The 21,102-nt window shown below is 41.0% G+C and overlaps 1 protein-coding gene across 7 annotated transcripts in view; it reads right to left on the bottom strand.

The window, feature by feature from the left end:
- DLG2 (discs large MAGUK scaffold protein 2) overlaps nt 1-21,102 on the bottom strand; it is a 933,774-nt gene that overhangs the window by 219,642 nt on the left and 693,030 nt on the right. The window lies entirely within an intron of this gene.

The raw sequence follows: 21,102 nt of genomic DNA, 5'->3' as shown, positions 1-21,102 counted from the left end.
ATAAAATGATATTCTGGTATTTTTGCTTAAAGGAAGCATTCTCAGACTTCTGGAGACCCTCACCACCCAACTCAAAGACTCTTTGCACTATTAATAAAACATTTCACTGACAAATGGCTCCTGACTGATGTATGCGGAGAATTAAATAATTTCACCTGCTATTTTTAGATTTTCTGTGGCTCTCCACTTTATGCAAATATCTGTTGTAGCATTAAGAACAAAAACTGGAAGGCTTTTCTATGAGAAAGCAGGTTATTTTAGCAGCTAAGATGCACTGGGGATATCTACTCTAACTAGGGTGACCAGATGTCCCGATTTTAGGGTCTTTTTCTTATATAGGCTCCTATTACCCCCCCACCCCGTCCTGATTTTTCACATTTGCTGTCTGGTCACCCTGACTCTAACTTTGAGACCAGTGAAGGAAGCTGGAAGTTTTTGTTCTTACAAACTCATTTATTTGCCTGTGGTCATAAAACAACCAAATATTATGGTTATTTGCCACCTGCTAACAAATAATTTCAACTCCCTGGTTGATTTTATCTCCTTGGTTAAGTAACTGATCTGAGCGTGAAGGTACTGTATGCTGTTTGGGCAGCCTAATCTGAAAATGTAATATCCAAGAGCTAATAACACTGGTACATATATTTAACAAGTGAAAAATTCAGGGGTTTTAATGGATATATCACTTATACAACAGGATTGTTTCATTTTAGTAGGTATGATCCCCTTCCTCCTTTTACATGTGTTCTTACAATTTAATCTAGTAAAAGAACAACATTTTGCATTTCAATAGCACCATCCTTCTGAGGAATTCAAAGAGCTTTACAAAGATCAATTAGGTGAGCCTAACACTACCCAGGCGAGGTGGGTAAGATGTATATAAAGAATGATGCACAGAAGGGGTAAGGTCTTGCACTATTGCAAGAAGTTGGACAATGGAAGTTTTGCTATTTATTTTAATGGGAGCAGGAGCAGGTCATAAGTGTGTTGCCTTACCTCAGACAGCAGATCAGTGGCATATGTTCTGGCTTCAAGATCTATGCTTTAACCAATATACTTCTAATTTAACGGAGGGCTTTGTCTATGCAGCGTATTACTATGCACTAGCTGGGGTATCAGTTCTACTGCTTGCACTGACTGCACATGGGCCAGACTTCCTGTCAACACTGCTGGTGTGCACTAAAGGTTCTCCAGCGCACATCTACATAGTTCTGTCTGAAATGGGACTACATTGACGCACACTAGGGAACTTTCAGTGCATGCCAGCAGGTTCCATACAAGCCAGTTAGTGTGCAACACACTGGTGGGCGCTGGAATTTACGCCCCTGCTAGTGCACAGTAATGCACCGTTTAGACAAGCTCTGAAGTCTCTTTTGGGGTAGAAACTTCTTCCTAGATGTCTGCAGAGCACCAGAAACTCTTACGGCACTGTATAAAAATAAATTGCAATACAGCATCCTCATATAAAGCATCACACAAGAGTTTAGAACATGAGACGAACTACAAAGATAGTATTTTACACAAGTGTGATAAATGAAGTGTGGGGGGTGTTATAACTATAAAGGGAAGGGTAACAACCCTCCTGTGTACAATACTATAAAATCCCACCGCTTACACCATGTCAAGGTACCTTCCCCACTCTGAACTTTAGGGTACAGATGTGGGGACCTGCATGAGAACCTCTAAGCTTAACTACCAGCTCAGATTTGGTTGTCTGTTGTTCTCTCTGGGCTGAAGAGATGGGGCAGCAGGAATGCTGTGTAAAGTTGAACCAGATATGAAAACCATTAGATTATATCTAGAACTACTTTTAACAACCCAAATATGTAAGTAAATTAGAAATGTTTAGGAAGACGTGATTAGGTTTATTTCTGTTTATTTTTTAAGGCTTGTGGACTCCTCTGTGCTGACTCCAGATGCTTTTGTTTGCTTGTAACCTTTAAGCTAACCCCCAAGAAAGCTATTTTGGGTGCTGAATTTTTGGAATTGCTCTTTTAAAATCTAGCAAAAGCCTAAGTTCCAGATGTATTTTCTTCCTTTTTGTTTTAATAAAATTTACCTTTTTAAAGAAAAGGATTGGATTTTTGGCATCCTAAGAGGTTTGTGCATGTTGTTTGATTAGCTGGTAGCTAATTTCCTTTGTTTTCTTTCTCAGCTCTTCCCCGGAGTGGGGGTGAAAGGGCTTGAGGGTACCCCAAAGGGAAGAATTCCCAAGTGCTCCTTCCTGGATCCAAGGGTTTTTTTTTTTGCATTTGGGTGGTGGCCACATTTACCAAGCCAAGGTCAGAGAAAAGCTGTAACCCTGGGAGCTTAATACAAGCCTGGAGTGGCAAGTATTAATTTTTAAAATCCTTGCAGACCATCACCTTCTGTACTCAAAGTGCTCTGGACAGCAGCATGGTGGATTATTCGTTCAGAGAGGTCTACTACATGGTGAATCATCAGCTCTGCTTTGTGCAGGACCAGATTTTCCTTGGCAGCATCTCCAAGCCTATCCAAATGCTGGCTCTGCTTAGCTTATAAGATCTGACAGCTCTCAATGGTATGGCTGTAGGGTGCCTATTTACAGTAAGGATACAACAGTAGCTAGGTTGGAAGACAGAAAAGGTGTATTGTGATTTAATGTTCTAAAACATTAGCATAATCCTAATGCACTCGACTAAAATGACTCATTATTAAGGCCCTACTTGAATTGTGGGATGATTGTCAAATAATTGTGGTTGAGTTCCAGACAAGACATGGACAAATCACAGAAAAGTAATAATGGACCTTTAATTGTGGTAATTTGGAAAAGCCAGAGAAGACCTATTTGTTTAAGAAAAATTTGCTGGAACAATATAAACACTCCAGTATTATGTTATGCCTGCTAATGTTGTTGTTGTTGTTGTTGTTGTTGTTGTTGTTTTTTGATAATCAGACATTTTGCTGCAACTATTTTACAGTCATTAATGCACGGGGCTGACAGCGGGAATGTCAGCCCCGCGAATGGTGGGGCTGACAGCGGGAGCTCCAGTTGCCCGGGGCTGACAGCTTGGATAAATGGGGTTCTACTGTACTAATGCAGAAAAAAGTGTGTTGCAAAACTCAAAATGTATGGATTGTGCAAAGTAAGATAATTAATTAAATTAAAATCTAAATCGCTGTGAAAGCCTAATATTGCGGGATCTGCAATTTCTGCAATATTGCAAATTAAGTAGGGCCTTATACATTACTAATAATGTTTAATATTTGCATTGAAATAGCACCCAGAGACCCAGATGCCCCCAGTCAGGATCAAGGCTCATTGTGTTGAGGACTGTACAAATACATATGAAGAAATGGTTCCAGGTCAATCTAGGTAGCGCAGCCATCTAGTTCATTTTATCATTTAATTGTGTCACTGATTACATATGAAATGCCATGAGTTAAACAATGTGTGATGAATAGATTTAAGTTGTAGGTGAAGGTATACATAGAATAAAGTCATAGGAGTATAAGATTGACAATTATTTAGGAGTAACAAGTGCATATTAGGTACATAAGTAAGGTGAGGCAGTAATGCAAATAACGCTCAGGCCCGTAAGATGTCACACAAGACTCAGGCTTAAGGAGGCTTGACATGAATGGGTGACCCAGAAATGCCCTTATGCCAGTAAAGTTACAAGATTACTGTAAAGAATGTGCCAATAAATGATGTTCTGGAAAAGTATTGCACAATGTACCCATCTAGACCACAAGGCACCTGTTTAAAGCAAGATAAAGAAGTATGGATTGGATGAATGGACTATAAAGTGGATAGAAAGCTGGCTAGATTGTTGGGCTCAACAGGTAGTGATCAATGGCTCGAAGTCTAGTTGGCAGCTGGTATCAAGCGGAGTGCCCCAGGGGTCGGTCCTGGGGCCGGTTTTGTTCAACCTCTTTATTAATGATCTAGATGATGGGATGAATTGCACCCTCAGCAAGTTCGCAGATGACACTAAGCTCGGGGGAGAGGTATATAAGCTGGAGGATAGGGATAGGGTCCAGAGTGACCTAGACAAATTGGAGGATTGGACCAAAAGAAATCTGATGAGGTTCAACAAGGACAAGTGCAGAGTCCTGCACTCAGGAAGGAAGAATCCCATGCACCGCTACAGGCTGGTGACCCGACTGGCTAAGCGGCAGTTCTGCAGAAAAGGATGTGAGGATTACAGTGGACGAGAAGCTGGATATGAGTCAGCAGTGTGCCCTTGTTGCCAAAATGGCCAACGGCATATTGGGCTGTATTAGTAGGAGCATTGCCAGCAGAGTGAAGGACGTGATTATTCCCCTCTATTCGGCACTGGTGAGGCCACACCTGGAGTATTGCGTCCAGCTTTGGTCCCCCCACTACAGAAGGGATGTGGACAAATTGGAGAAAGTCCAGCAGAGGGAAACGAAAATGATGAGGGGGCTGCAGCACATGACTTACGAGGAGAGGCTGAGGGAACTGGGGTTATTTAGTCTGCAGAAGAGAAGAGTGAGGGGGGATTTGATAGCAGTCTTCAACTACCTGAAGAGGATGAAGCTAGGATGTTCTCAGTGGTGGCAGATGACAGAACTAGGAGCAATGGTCTCAAGTTGCAGTGTGGGAGGTTAGGTTGGATAACACTATTTCACTAGGAGGGTGGTGAAGCACTGGAATGGGTTACCTAGGGAGGTGGTGGAATCTCCATCCTTGGAGGTTTTTAAGGCCTGGTTTGACAAAGCCCTAGATCAAATGATTTAGTTGGGGTTGATCTTGCTTTGAGCAGGGGATTGGACTAGATGACCCCCTGAGGTCTCTTCCAACCCCAATATACTATGATTCTATGACTATAACACCATGGAAAGTTCTGCTCTGACCAGAGCTTATCATAGACTATGTTTACAAGAACGTTCATAAGAATAAGGGGAACTAAGAGAAAAATCTATGAAAAGTGGGGCACCCCAAAATCTTTGGGATGTAGAAGAACACATAAGGAAAAGGAGGGTTTGAACCATCATGCACATGCATATGGTGTTAGGTGTGGTTATAACAAGATACAAGGGGTTCCCTGGTAGGAATGGAGTGGGAAGACCCTGAGAGAGGATCTCATTGGGAAGACACCAGCAGGAACCACCCCTCTATCAATGGTCACCTGTTGAGAGAACCACCAGACTCTCTAACTTCTTTGGGCATGTGAGAATGAAAACAGCAGTAGCTATTGCACGGGCTCTTGCAGCCTTTGTATACTTATGTGTGATTGTTACCTTTATCATCTGCTTAGTAAAACTTGTGGCTGTGTGTGGGGTCACTGTCTTCATTCTTCATGTGTTCCTAGACCCTCCAAATCTAAGGGTAATTTTCACACTGTTGATCTTTTTAAAACTGTATCAACACAGGAGCTGGACGCACTATGGTTTAACACAGAACTATCAATTCAATTTAAATAAATGCTACAAAAGACAAACCACATGCGAAGTGTGTAGGGATAATGATTCAATCACATATATACAATTATTATATACACACTGGCCCTGACTAAAGTTGAGCTGAAGTGTTTTTCACTATAGGGATCTTTCTGTCTAAGACTCCTATCACTGTACTATCTGAGGACTACACCACCTCTGACATGTTTATCCTCAATCCTGCTGTGAAGTAGGAAGGGCTATTATCTCCATTTTACAGATTTGGAACTGAGGCACGGAGAGACTAACACTAACCCCCCAATTCGAACTAAGGTATGCAACTTCAGCTACGTGAATAACGTAGCTGAAGTTCAAAGTACCTTAGTTCGAACTTACCTCGGTCCACACGCGGCAGGCAGGCTCCCCCGTCGACTCCGCGGTACTCCTCTCGCCAAGCAGGAGTACCGCAGTCGACGGCGAGCACTTCCGGGTTCGACTTATCGCGTCCAGACAAGACGCGATAAGTCGAACCCAGAAGTTCGATCGCTCGCCGCCGAACTACCGGGTAAGTGTAGACCTACCCATAACCAAGAAGTCTGCGGTGGAGCTGGAAAAAGGACACAGACAGTAGAATCTGGCATTTTTAGTGTAGTTATTATAACTAGATAAAGTTAGAGTCAGCTACATGCTCTTTCCCTCAATACGGCCATCACTGAATGGCTGATTTCTCACAGTCACGCGAATGATATATAATCCTAAACAGAGCTAGTTAGGAAATTTTCAGTGACATTTTTTTCATCTGAAAATGCTGATTCATCAAAACTCCTTTCATGGAAACATATTGGTTTCTATGAAACTTTCATCATTTCTGAGGGCCAGTTTCTAATCAAACTGAGAGACAAACTGATCCTGGAATATCCAATAACCTGGTGGTCTGAACCCTCGCCCGGGGATGTGGGAGACGCAGATATGAGTCTTAATCGATGCACATCCCGGGGAAGGGCCCTACCACCAGGCTATTGATTGTTCTAGGGTAGTGTGCACCCTCTCACTTTTTGTGTGTATTTTAAAAATTATAAAGCTCTCAGTTTCATTCTGATGCAAAACGAAAACAAATGGTGAAACCCTGACATTTTTTGCAAAAGTGACTTCTTGTTTGCCAGCCAGCCCTAGTCATAAGCACTCAAAAACACAGTTTTCCCCTGTGAGAATTCATACAAGATCTTTCTCTATGAGAAATAATAGACAATGTTCTTCAAAAGGGTACTAAGCAGATATTTTTATATTTTGCATCATATTGAATAAATTCCTTTCATGTTAGCTGTGCAGCTATTTTTGAATGTCAACAAATCTTTCAAATGATAACCAGCGAGTTTCTATATTTGTATAAAAACCCAACACATTTAAGTGATAAGTGGGCATTTCAGTATTTATGAATTGTGAGCTTCCGACAAATATAGAAATGTGATAGTTATCACTACAGGTGTTTTCCAATTGTTGGATTAAAATAATCACTGTTTATTCATTAAAATTCAAAAGAAAAGAAAAGATCTGTGACTGGGCCCACAGTATTGTGATGCAGATTTCCTGGAGAATCTCACAAGTCTGTACATGCAGAAAGGTAACTTTTTAAACTCTTATGTTGCTGTTCTCCACTGCCCACCTATGCCACAGCATTTCAGATGGGTGTACCCGATACCTGGAGCAGGCATGTTTATTGCATAGCCCTCAAATAGTTAAAACATGAATGCAGTATTAATGAAAAGAAAGGATTTATAGGATTGACTAGGCAATTCCACCTGTACTATCCCACCCTCTGTCTACTGTGATTTTAGACTGCAGCACACCTGTTATCCTCATTTTCAAGACATTCTCTCATCATTTAAATTTATTATCATTAGAGACATTACAATAGATTGTTTTCATATGAATTCCTGTATGTACTCTGAAGTATAACCCATGCTTTAATTGGACTAATATAAACAACTACATTTTCTATCCAATTTCATGCCAACCTCCTTGCAAGTCAAGAGAGGGGTAGGATTCAGCACAAATATGGTTTAGCCATTCCAGACTATTTAATGTAAACCTCTACCCCAATATAACGCAACCCGATATAACACGAATTCGGATATAACATGGTAAAGCAGTGCTCCGGGGGGAGGGGGGGGGGGCAGGGCTGCGCACTCCGGTGGATCAAAGCAAGTTCGATATAACGCGATTTCACCTATAATACGGTAAGATTTTTTGGTTCCCAAGGACAGCGTTATATCGAAGTAGAGGTGTACTAGCTACCCTACATGGCATTCTAACGAAGTAAATGACATCACTATATCTGTGAAGCACAAGTAACCAAGGATGGAGAAAGAAGCACTGGCAGAAAAGTATGAGGAGACATGAAGACGGAGCATTTCGGAATCAGTGGGAACTTTCATAGGAGTAACTATGCTATGGGAATGGCAGTTTGCAGGATCATACCTCAAAGAGGTTGAGGGTGCTTAGCACCTCGCAGGTGCTGGATATCACAGGCTATGGGGAGGAAAGTATAATACAAGTACAGAAAAAATTAAATAGACAAGGCATTTCATTTATTTTAGTAGAGTGACTTCAAAACTGCTAGATTAGGCCCAGATTTTACAATGGAATCTGCACAAATAGGCTCTTTTGCCAACACAACTCCCATTAAAGTTAGTGGAGGTCCCCCAGCATGGATCCTGTTGCAGGACCGAGGCCTTAAAAAGATATTTTGAACCCTCTTGATTGTATTCAAGGTAAAATTTTAAATCAGATTAAAAACAGTCATTTCTCATGAAAATCAAATCATAATGTTTTATGATCTAGCAAGGGAGACACAGGCCAGGGAATAGAGATGTTTACCTTTTAAAAGAAAGTATTTACCGTAATTGAAGCTACAATATACCGCTACCTCAATATAACGTGACCCGATATAACACGAATTCGGATATAACGCGGTATAGTAGTGCTCCCGGGGGCAGGGCTGCGCACTCCGGTGGATCAAAGCAAGTTCAATATAACGCGGTTTCACCTATAACGCGGTAAGATTTTTTGGCTCCCGAGGACAGCGTTATATCGAGGTAGAGGTGTACCTTCATATTCTTCAGTTAAATTATGGATTAGATGACAGAAGGTATTAATTATGATGAAGCAAAGAACTTTTTAACATCTAAATCCGTTTTTCTTCACCATTCATAGGATCACACTGAACTGATACTGACTGACTTAGGGTCTGATCCAACAACAACTGAAGTAAATGGGAAGACTCCTAATTGACTTGTGGAGGTGGATCTGACTTTTAGATGACTTTATGAAGAGATTTTATACCCTAATTTTTTATAAATTGCATATTTTTCTGTATATTTTAGGTTCACAAGTTTGTTTTATTATATTTTGTTACCTTTTAAAAATGATTTTTTGGTACTAAAATTGCTCTTATGAATTTGGAAGGAATAACTACAATAGGGTCAATTAACTCTTTCTTTATCTCCTTTTCTCTAATATTTTATGTACAACTGACTTTTCAAAGATTTTTTTAAAGTTCATCTGAAGTTGTCTAGCTATCAATGTTACACTTTAACAGGATTTAATGTATGTAAATTATGAATAATGACAATTTTCACCATTTCTATAGAAGGCAAAGAGGAGTTAAGACTGGGGAACATTACCATCTTGTTTCATAAGGAATGTTACTTTGTAAACAAGGAGCATTTGCCTATATATGTTTAATTTAAGAGAGTTTATTATACTGCTCTTATCTTAATGTTTACCATTCTCTGTACACTTATCATGCAGTCGCAGTTCATCTTGCATATTAAAGTGGACAAATTCTGACAGCAACTCCTATACATATGAATAAAAATGCTGAGCTTTCCTATTCATTTAAAACCATAACCAGGAGCAAAATAAAACATCAGTTCAATAGCATTCACAACTGATTACAGTTCAAATATTTCCCTTTCAAAACATTCTGTAATTTAAATTAAACACTGATTTACAGAATAATACTGTAAAAACACAGGGTAGAACTTTTTCAAATGAAAGAGAAAAAAAGAAAAAAAAAAGAAAAGAAAAACTGCATTAGTCAGCTAATGAATAAGTGTGTCTCCAATCAAGAGAAACATAGGGCACTGAGGAAGGAAGGAAGTGACTGAATGATTTTGAACCAATTTATAACTTGGTTTCCATTCAGTTCCACTTGAACTGGTTACAATCAGTTCTACTGCCATAGTTCAGTAAAGCCCGCTCCTATTTGAAAAATACATCCAAAATATCTTGCAGCTAGAAAAAATGGAGGCTTAATCAATGCTGGGGTTGGCTTTTGAAAGTACTTAATGGTACAGTAGGTTTGCTGGTTGAATCATAGAATATCAGGGTTGGAAGGGACCTCAGGAGGGCATCTAGTCCAACCCCCTGCTCAAAGCAGGACCAATCCCTAACTAAATCATCCCAGCCAGGGCTTTGTCAAGCCTGAACTTAAAAACCTCTAAGGAAGGAGATTCCACCATCTCCCTAGGTAATCCATTACAGTACTTCACCACCCTCCTAGTGAAAAAGTTTTTCCTAATATCCAACCTAAACCTACCTCACTGCAACTTGAGACCATTACTCCTTGTTCTGTCATCTGCTACCACTGAGAACTGTCTAGATCCATCCTCTTTGGAACCCCCTTTCAGGTAGTTGGAAGCAGCTATCAAATCCCCCCCCCCAATTCTTCTCTTCTGCAGACTAAATAATCTCAGTTCCCTCAGCCTCTCCTCATAAGTCATGTGCTCCAGCACCCTAATCATTTTTGTTGCCCTCTGCTGGACTCTTTCCAATTTTTCCACATCCTTCTTGTAGTGTGGACACAGTACTCCAGATGAGGCCTCACCAATGCCGAATAGAAGGGAATGATCACGTCCCTCGATCTGCTGGCAATGCTCCTACTTATACAGCCCAAAATGCCATTAGCCTTCTTGGCAACAAGGGCACACTGTTGACTCATATCCAGCTTCTCATCCACCGTAACCCCTAGGTCCTTTTCTGCAGAACTGCTGCCTAGCCATTCGGTCCCTAGTCTGTAGCAGTGCATGGGATTCCTCCATCCTAAGTACAGGACTCTGCACTTGTCCTTGTTGAACCTCATCAGATTTCTTTTGGCCCAATCTTCTAATTTGTCTAGGTCCCTCTGTATCCTATCCCTGCCCTCCAGCAAATCTACCACTTCTCCCAGTTTAATGTCATCTGCAAACTTGTTGAGGGTGCAATTCATCCCATCCTCCAGATCATTAATGAAGATATTGAACTGGCCCCAGGACTGACCCTTGGGGCATTTGCTTGATACTGGCTGCCAACTAGACCTGGAGCCATTGATCACTACCCGTTGAGCCCGATGATCTAGCCAGCTTTCTATCCACCTTATAGTCCATTCATCCAGCCCATACTTCTTTAACTTGCTGGCAAGAATACTGTGGGAGACCGTATCAAAAGCTTTGCTAAAGTCAAGGAGTATGTCCACTGCTTTCCCCTCATCCACAGACCCAGTTATCTTGTCATAGAAGGCAATTAGGTTAGTCAGGCATGACTTGCCCTTGATGAATCCATGCTGACAGTTCCGGAACACTTTCCTCTCCTCTAAATGCTTCAGAATTGATTCCTTGAGGACCTGCTCCATGATTTTTCCAGGGACTGAGGTGAGGTTGACTGGCCTGTAGTTCCCCCGATCCTCCTTCTTCCCTTTTTTTAAAGATGGGCACCACATTAGCCTTTTTCCAGTCATCCAGGACCTCCCCCGATTGCCATGAGTTTTCAAAGATAATGGCCAATGGCTCTGCAATCACATCCACCAACTCCTTTAGCACCTTCGGATGCAGTGCATCCGGCCCCTGGACTTGTGCTAGTCCAGCTTTTCTAAATAGTCCTGAACCACTTCTTTCTCCACAGAGGGCTGGTCACCTCCTCCCCATACTATGCTGCCCAGTGCAGTAGTCTGGGAGCTGACCTTGTTCATGAAGACAGAGGCAAAAAAAAGCATTGAGTACATTAGCTTTTTCCGCATCCTCTGTCATTAGGTTGCCTCCCCCATTCAGTAAGGGGCCCACACTTTCCTTGACCTTCTTCTTGTTTCTAACATACCTGAAGAAATCCTTCTTGTTACTCTTAACATCCCTTGCTAGCTGCAACTCCAAGTGTGATTTGGCCTTCCTGATTTCACTCCTGCATGCCTGAGCAATATTTTTATACTCCTCCCTGGTCATCTGTCCTATCTTCCACTTCTTGTAAGCTTCTTTTTTGTGTTTAAGATCAACAAGGATTTCACTGTTAAGCCAAACTGGTCACCTGCCATACTTACTATTCTTTCTACACATCGGGATGGTTTGTTCCTGCAACCTCAGTAAGGATTCTTTAAAATACACCAGCTCTCCTGGACTCCTTTCCCCCTCATGTTATTCTCCCAGGGGATCCTGCCCATTGGTTCCCTGAGGGAGTCAAAGTCTGCTTTTCTGAAGTCCAGGGTCCGTATTCTGCTGCTCGCCTTTCTTCCTTATGTCAGGATCCTGAACTCGACCATCTCATGGTCACTGCCTCCCAGCTTCCCATCCACTTTTGCTTCTCCTACTAATTCTTCCCTGTTTGTGAGGAGCAGGTCAAGAAGAGCTCTGTCCCTAATTGGTTCCTCCAGCACTTGCACCAGGAAATTGTCCCCTACACTTTCCAGAAACTTCCTGGATTGTCTGACACTGCTGTATTGCTCTTCCAGAAGATATCGGGGTGATTGAAGTCCCCCATGAGAACCAGGGCCTGTGATCTACTAACTTCTGTTAGTTGCCTGAAAGAAAGCCTCGTCCACCTCATCCCCCTGGTCTGGTGGTCTATAGCAGACTCCCACCATGACATCACCCTTGTTGCTCACACTTCTAAACTTAATCCAGAAACTCTCAGGTTTTGCTGCAGTTTCATACCGGAGCTCTGAGCAGTCATACTGCTGTCTTACATACAATGCAACTCCCCCACCTTTTCTGCCTTGCCTGTCCTTTCTGAACAGTTTAGATCCACCCATGACAGTACTCCTGTCATGTGAGTTATCCCACCAAGTCTCTGTTATTCCAATCACATCTTAATTCCTTGACTGTGCCAGGACTTCCAGTTCTCCTGGCTTGTTTCCCAGGCTTCTTTCATTTGTGTATAGGCACTTAAGATAACTCGCTGATTGTCCTGCTTTCTCAGTTTGAGGCAGGAGTCCTCCCCTCTTGCACTCTCCTGCTTGTGCTTCCTCCTGGTATCCCATTTCCCCACTTCCTCAGGGCTTTGGTCTCCTTCCCCCGGTGAACCTAGTTTAAAGCCTTCCTCACTAGGTTAGCCAGCCTGCTTGCGTAGATGGCTCTTCCCTTTGCACGCAGGCTGGCTAACCTAGCCTTGAATACAAAGGATCTAATGCAATCCTTTGCACATTTTAAAAAATATTTTGAAATCTATAGATAATTAAAAAACTGAATCATAATTTAAAATTTTTACTGCTACATCTAGTTATGATAACTAGCACTTCTATTGTGATCTTCATACTCAAAGTGCTTTACAAACATTGACTAATTAGTTCCAATTTCATTTAATTTCAAAGAATAAAACATTACGAAAAACAGGCTATGTCTAGTGTTATGGCATCACCATAACGATTCTGACTGCTAGTAATATGCTACTATTTCACACACACAGATACAGGGTGAGTGATACTAGTGAAGAACACATTTTCTCTCTCTCTCTCTCACAGACACACACACACACACACTGAACACACAGTTTGTGCACAATATGTTCATTTGCACACTATTTTCTTCAACTGAAATGTAGTCACCAATGCCTGAAAATTTGTCCTTGAAAATCTTCTGCTTAGTCAAATGGTGAGCTATATTCCTTGTGTACCAATTAACATAATCTGTCTGGAACTCCTCCTGGGAAGTTTCAGTACACTATCAGCTCTCATAGGAAATAATAATATAATTCATAGTTATCGAGGTGACGAAACGTTGGTCAGAATTCCTAAAATAAACTTAAAAGTCAGTTTAACGGGAGTATTACTTAATAAATGTCTACCTAGCATATCTAAGATCCCAAAGAATTCTTTTGGCAGAGTTGTTGCAGTTGTTAAATATTTTCACACACACATAAGTTTCTGAAAAAGTCACCATTTTGTATTAACCCCTCCATGCCCAAGCCCCATCAAAAATATTTGTTTTTGAAAGTATGAAGAAAATCCCTTCAGCCTGTTTTAATTCTGAGGGTGTAAGACAAAAAATGCACTTTTCACGCAATAAAAAATATGGCAATTCTTTTTCACTTATAACTCAAAAACAGCTTGGACTTGGAATGTGGTAGATATAAAGGCCCTGATCCCAAGCCCATTGAAGCCAGCGGAAGTATCTCCATTTGGATCAAGTCCTCACTAAGAGTACATTCACAACCAAGTGTTAAGAAAAGCAGATTCAAAATAATTAAGTTTCAGCTAATTTGAAAATTGCATAATCAGTAAATGCACATCAAAATTTCACTAAGTGTCAAGTTTGCTATTCGAACTGCTACTTTCTTGCGCTACAATATTTTTTTGCATGATGTGACAATAACTTCACAGAAACTTGATTTATATAAGTAAGTGAATGTGAATGACCAACAAAATGCAGTATAAAAAGTATTAAAACAAAAAACTATATAAAGAGGGCAATCTCCCATAACTCTCTGCAAACTTTAAAGCTTTTCCTTCAAGTTTAATCTGTCTATACCATACATGGTGCCTGTCTGTTCTGAGGATGTACCATAGCATTATGCTGGGGTTATGGTTTTCCTTTTGCCAACTGCAACGTTGAAGCTATAGCCTCCACAGAATACATCAACATGATAACTAGCAGGGCCGGCTCCAGGCACCAGCTTGGCAAGCAGGTGCTTGGGGCGGCCTCTCCGGAGAGGGGCAGCAGGACCAGCTATTCGGCGGCAATTCGGCGGACAGTACCTCACTCCTGCTCGGAGCGAAGGACCTTCCGCCGAATTGCCGCCGCAGATCGCGATCGCGGCTTTTTTTTTTTTTTTTTTTGGCTGCTTGGGGCGGCCAAAACCCTGGAGCCGGCCCTGATAGCTAGTGAGAACATAAGAATGGGCATTTTGGGTCAGACCTATGGTTCATCTAGCCCAGTATCCTGTCTTCCAACAGTGGCCAATGCTAGGTGCTTCAGAGGGAATGAACAGAACAGGTAATCATCAAGTGATCCATTTCCTGTCGTCCACTCCCGGCTTCTGGCAGTCAGAGGCTAGGACACCCAGAGCATGGGGTCGCATCCCTGCCAACCCTGGCTAATATTCATTGATGGATCAATTCTCCATGAACTTATCGAATTCTGTTTTGAACCCAGTTATACTTTTAGGCATTCACAACATCCCCGGCAACAAGTTCCACGGGTTGACTGTGCATTGTGTGAAGAAGTACTTCCTTTTGTTTGTTTTAAATCTGATGCTTCTGAACTTCATTGTGTGACCCCTGGTTCTTGTATTATGTGAAGGAGTAAATAACACTGCCTTATTCACTTTCTTCACACCATTCATGATTTTATAGACCTCTATCGTTACCCCCTTTCCAAACTGAAAAGTTCCAGTCTTTTCAATTTCTCATCATATGGAAGCTGTTCCATACTCTTAATCATTTTTGTTGCCCTTCTCTGTAGCTTTTCCAATTCTAATATATCTTTTAAAAAAATCTTTTAAAAAGATTATTTTTTGAGATGTGGTGACCAGAACTGCATACAGTATTCAAGTTGTGAGCATACCATGGATTTGTATAGTGGCATTATGATATTTTCTGTGAGGAAAGGTAAAGCAGTATCTTCTCTAGCCAAGGTGAGGTTCTTAAACCAGGGACCCTGATGGAGAGAGAGACTTTTTAGAAGCTCATAAAATGTGTAATAATAAATTAATTCTGGCTCCCCCTGCTATATGACCTATAACCTCTGGGTAAAGAAAAAAAAATCTAGCTTTCATACTTCAGTGAGTTGAAGTCAGTACATTTGTTTTGCTTAATTCCTGTTTGCTTCCATGGTCATGCACACGTTTCTGTTGTCCCAGGAGATGCAGAAGCATATAAATGGAGTTTCAACCAGCTGGAATTTTCTGCTTCAGCTGATGTTTTAGTGAAGTGTTCTTCTTACTGCAGCTGAGGCATATTTTTCCTGCCCCTCTGGGAGAGGAGGGGAAATATACCTACCTATGGGATCTAGTATATGAAAAACATTTGTTTACATAAAATACAGTCACATTTAATTCTCCTATGTATTGATGTGTGAGTGCTCTGTCTCGGCAAAGCATTTTCAGTAACGGGTCCATGACTGATGAATGTGCTTCTGGCTTTGGTTTGCAGCAGACCAAATTGGTTGACTTTCATGCCATGCTGGCAGGCCTTATTTATTTGCTCTAGAGGGCAGAAAACAGCAGGCAGGTGGAGATGAAGAGAGGAATCTGGGTTGGGTGAACTTAGCTTTGCATGACGAGCTTTTGTTTCCTACTTACTGCATCTTTAGCTCTCTATTCTGTTGTCTGTTGAGGTAGGCAGCCATTTTGAAGGTCCAGATTGTTTCAGCTTACTACTACTGAAGAGAGACACACTGCTTTCTATCAGAGGCTTTACTCTTGTTATCTTCTACTGTTCATTCTCTTTACCTATCCAAGGTATTTCTATACAACCCATCACCATGGCCATCTAAGCAATCTTTTTCAAATCTCACTGAAGTTAATGGGAGTCTTTCCATTGACTTCAATGGTCATTGAATCAGGCCCTACACTGGTCCAAATCACTGTTGTGATTTTGGAACAAGAATACATGAAACCAAGGATTGGGATGGCAACATTTTTTTCAAAATCAACGTAAATAATGTGAAGTATTTTAAATACTAGTAAAATTTGGCAAAATTTCATATTACAAATGCCTTCTCCCCCTTGAAAGCACTAATTTACACCTTCCCCCTACCTTTTGGGATAAGGAAGACTGAAATTAGCTTTCTTTGGAGTCTGCTAGTGTGGGGCAGTGCTGAGCACAGCACTTCTTCACTGGATTAGGGCTCTACTGCATGACCAGCTGAGGAATCATTGTTGAACATCACAAAGCACACTCTCCCTATCTCTTGTGAGGACTGAGCCATCTGTCTTCTGCAGTACTACCCACTGCTGCAGGTACAAGGATGGAGACACTGGGAACTGTGAGGGAAAATTTAGCAGGCCTTAAACTTTCGTCAAGGCCCTGAGTTTGGTCAAGCTTGCTTACAGCCCTTGAACTAAGATCCTGCTTGTTTCTGTGTACAAGGGGCAGAAGGAGTCAGAGTGGAAAAAATCCCCAAACAGAACAATTTGTAATAGCCCAAGCTTAGGAAATATATAACCACAATAGCACTGTTAGAAAAGTCAAACTGCAAACGAACCAGACCATGAATAACAAGAAGGGTGATTGTTCTTTTTTGCTTTTGACCTGTATTAATTTTGCAATGTATTCCAAATAAGGTAATTAATACGGAAGTATGTGTAATTTGTCTGTGGTTTTAAGGTTTAAAAAGCTTGTGTGTTCCTGGACTCGGGGGGGGAGGGGGTGGGGAGAGGAGGGGGGGCGGCAGCTCCAATAGCTGTCACCCCCTGCGTGCTTGTAATCAATAAAGGGCCTCAGGCTGATCTGATTGAAAACACAACGCGTGGATCGATTTTTTCCACATCAGAACCAAACCTAAGTATGTAAGCACATAAGAATGGCCATACTGGATCAGACCAAAGATCCATCTAGCCCAGTATCCTGTCTTCCAACAGTGGCCAATGCCAGGTGCTTCAGAGGGAATGAACAGAACAGGTAACCATCAAGTGATCCATCCCCTGTTGCCCATTCCCAACTTCTAGAAAACAAATCTCACTGCATACCCCTTGCAGTAGGCGAGTCAGGAGCATTTCCATCCTTTTTAATGGGTGTTTGCAGTTATAATGTCTAAGCTGTACGTGCTCAAGTTCAAGGCCGGATTTAGGGGCAGGCAACCCGGTCAATCACCTGCGGTGGCAGGGTTGGGGGGCGCTGGGCTCGGGATACTATCTTTGTTGTTAGTGACAAAAGAGAAAATAGAATGCTTGAAGTAACATGTTTCAGGTATTCCGTATGTGGATTCATTTTTCACTAACTTCCTAGAATGTTCTGGACCATTGTAGAATGTTATGGCACCTTCCAGACTTCCTGAGAACTACATTTTCCTCGAACCTCGTTAATGTTAGTTAGTACATTTCAGTTATTCTTAAAATTGAAAAGTTTCTATAAGCTTAGAGGAAACATTTTTATTTGCTTATTTATGGCATGAATAAATACAGATTTACAGATCCTAGCATACAAGTTTATCGTCTTATATGACAGGGATAAATCATGCATTCAAATCGTGCATCAAAGTCATGAAATGGACTACAAATGCAATAAAAATAAGGTACTCAAAAGTTTAACAAATGGAAGCGAAGGGCACTAAAGACGCTCCTTGCCTGGGCCACTGTTTGGTCTAGGGCCAGCTCTGCTCAAGTTAAACATCGGTGCATAACTTGTAGGTGAGTTGCCTTCCCTGAAGTGGTTGCAAGCAAATAGGTGCATATTGAGCTTTCAACGCTTCCCTGCTGAACACATACTTGGAACATTGTATGCAGTTTTAGGCACATAATACTACAAAGGTACAGTGAGATTGGAGGGAGATATGTGACTAATTAATTTTTTAGTTCGGTGGCTGAACCAAAAAAAATGTTAAAAATATTGTCTCTGGTCAATGTGAAAAGAACATTTTTAAAATTTTTTTTGGGTAAAAATGAAAAAAAAAAAAAAAAGCATTTCAGGTCAAACAAAATGTCAACCCAAAACAAAAGTTTTGTTTAATTTGTGATCATTTTTAAACGCTTTTAAAAAATAAACTGGAAGTTAAACTCAAAATGAAATGCAATATTTAATGTCCTAACAAAAATTGTCCTAACAAAATGTTTTAGCCTTTTCCATTTTGTGGGTGTGGGGAGGAGAGGGTTATAGATTCATAGATTCATAGATTCTAGGACTGGAAGGGACCTCGAGAGGTCATCGAGTCCAGTCCCCTGCCCGCATGGCAGGACCAAATACTGTCTAGACCATCCCTGATAGACATTTATCTAACCTATTCTTAAATATCTCCAGAGATGGAGATTCCACAACCTCCCTAGGCAATTTATTCCAGTGTTTAACCACCCTGACAGTTAGGAACTTTTTCCTAATGTCCAACCTAAACCTCCCTTGCTGCAGTTTAAGCCCATTGCTTCTTGTTCTATCCTTAGAGGCTAAGGTGAACAAGTTTTCTCCCTCCTCCTTATGACACCCTTTTAGATACCTGAAAACTGCTATCATGTCCCCTCTCAGTCTTCTCTTTTCCAAACTAAACAAACCCAATTCTTTCAGCCTTCCTTCATAGGTCATGTTCTCAAGACCTTTAATCATTCTTGTTGCTCTTCTCTGGACCCTCTTCAATTTCTCCACATCTTTCTTGAAATGCGGTGCCCAGAACTGGACACAATACTCCAGTTGAGGCCTAACCAGCACAGAGTAGAGCGGAAGAATGACTTCTCGTGTCTTGCTCACAACACACCTGAGCAAGACATGAGAAGTTTGCTTTTTTTGCAACAGCATCACCCTGTTGACTCATATTTAGCTTGTGGTCCACTATAACCCCTAGATCCCTTTCTGCCGTACTCCTTCCTAGACAGTCTCTTCCCATTCTGTATGTGTGAAACTGATTTTTCCTTCCTAAGTGGAGCACTTTGCATTTGTCCTTGTTAAACTTCATCCTGTTTACCTCAGACCATTTCTCCAATTTGTCCAGATCATTTTGAATTATGACCCTGTCCTGCAAAGCAGTTGCAATCCCTCCCAGTTTGGTATCATCTGCAAACTTAATAAGCGTACTTTCTATGCCAATATCTAAGTCGTTAATGAAGATATTGAACAGAGCTGGTACCAAAACAGACCCCTGCGGAACCCCACTTGTTATGCCTTTCCAGCAGGATTGGGAACCATTAATAACAACTCTCTGAGTACGGTTATCCAGCCAGTTATGACCCACCTTATAGTAGCCCCATCTAAATTGTATTTGCCTAGTTTATCGATAAGAATATCATGTGAGACCGTATCAAATGCCTTACTAAAGTCTAGGTATACCACATCCACAGCTTCTCCCTTATCCACAAGACTCGTTATCCTATCAAAGAAAGCTATCAGATTGGTTTGACATGATTTGTTCTTTACAAATCCATGCTGGCTATTCCCTATCACCTTACCACCTTCCAAGTGTTTGCAGATGATTTCCTTAATTACTTGCTCCATTATCTTCCCTGGCACAGAAGTTAAACTAACTGGTCTGTAGTTTCCTGGGTTGGACAAAATGTTTTTCGGGTCAACCGAAGCATTTAATGAATTTGTGTTAAATTTTGAAAACTTGTTTCAGACAAAAAAAAGAAGAAGTTTTGGCTGAAAATGCTCTCCATATATGCAATACGAATGATTTAGAAGATTAGAGGCATTGCCCTCTGCAGAAAGATTAAAACAGCTAGATAATATATGTAAGTTGCAAAAGAGACATCTAAGCAGGGATCATAACAACTTTCTGTAGATACCATATATGAAAGCTGAACAGAACAAGGAATGAAATTAAGAATAGAAATTTAGTCGGAATTCCAGAAAAAAAAATTCCTAACAGTGAGATCTTTCAGGCTGTGGAATCATTTCCAAAGAAATATTGGTAGACGCATTATGCCTTTGACATTATAAACTATAGTGAACAAAGCTCTAGAAAATATACTGTAGGAAACAAAACCTGCATTAGTGGGGAGATTAACTAGGTCTGGTGGCCTCATTTTTTCCCTTCATACTATGTCTCCATGTCACAAGAGACAAAGTTTTGGGACCTGCCTCCCATCTAATTAATCATAAAGAAATGGAGGTTAGTCACAACACCTCCGGACTTCCAGCCTGGTAGGTTTGTTCCACTTGCAACATCTAAGATTCTTTTTGGAAACACACATTATAGTAAGTGCATTCTCCCTTTTCAATAAACAAAATAGATAAGCATGACACTCTTTGTTTCTGTTTTTGAACAGTCTGAATATGCAGATTGTATAATGAGAAGCTATAGGTCCCTGAAAGACCTTTAATATCTGCCCCTAATGAAAGCTGGAGCTGCCAGATGAAACACTGGACAGACTCTTGAGACTGTCCCGGAGCTGTTCAACATCATAAGTAATTATTCTTGCCAGTTTCAGGGAACCTTGTTCCAGCTACTTAAATAATAAAGATAATTAAAATAGAAGAGATTCAAGTGCTATTGATGCTTTAATACTGCTTAGAGGTCAACGACAGTTTCAGAACATGTAGTCCTTACATAGAGAAGTCACAATCCACAAAATCGGGTGTGTGAGGGGAGGAGGTGGGGTTGCTGCTAGGCTACCACTGAATCTCAAGAACCATTCCGCTATTTATGGAATATCAAGCCTAGAGTATGACAGGAACGAACAAAGCAAAATGTCTAATTTTGTGCTGTAAATTGGATTTAGCTAAAGTAGAGGATAGTATAATCCAACTGTTAAGGTTTAGCAGAGTCAGTAAAAGAGCCACTACAACTTTTGTTTTATAACTGCTGCCTCTACAAAATGTCATAGGAAAAAAACACTCCAGAGGTGTGTTAG

Source organism: Emys orbicularis, chromosome 1, assembly GCF_028017835.1.
Source record: "Emys orbicularis isolate rEmyOrb1 chromosome 1, rEmyOrb1.hap1, whole genome shotgun sequence".
NCBI classification, from domain to species: Eukaryota; Metazoa; Chordata; order Testudines; family Emydidae; genus Emys; species Emys orbicularis.
This window is presented reverse-complemented; position numbering and strand designations above follow the sequence as displayed.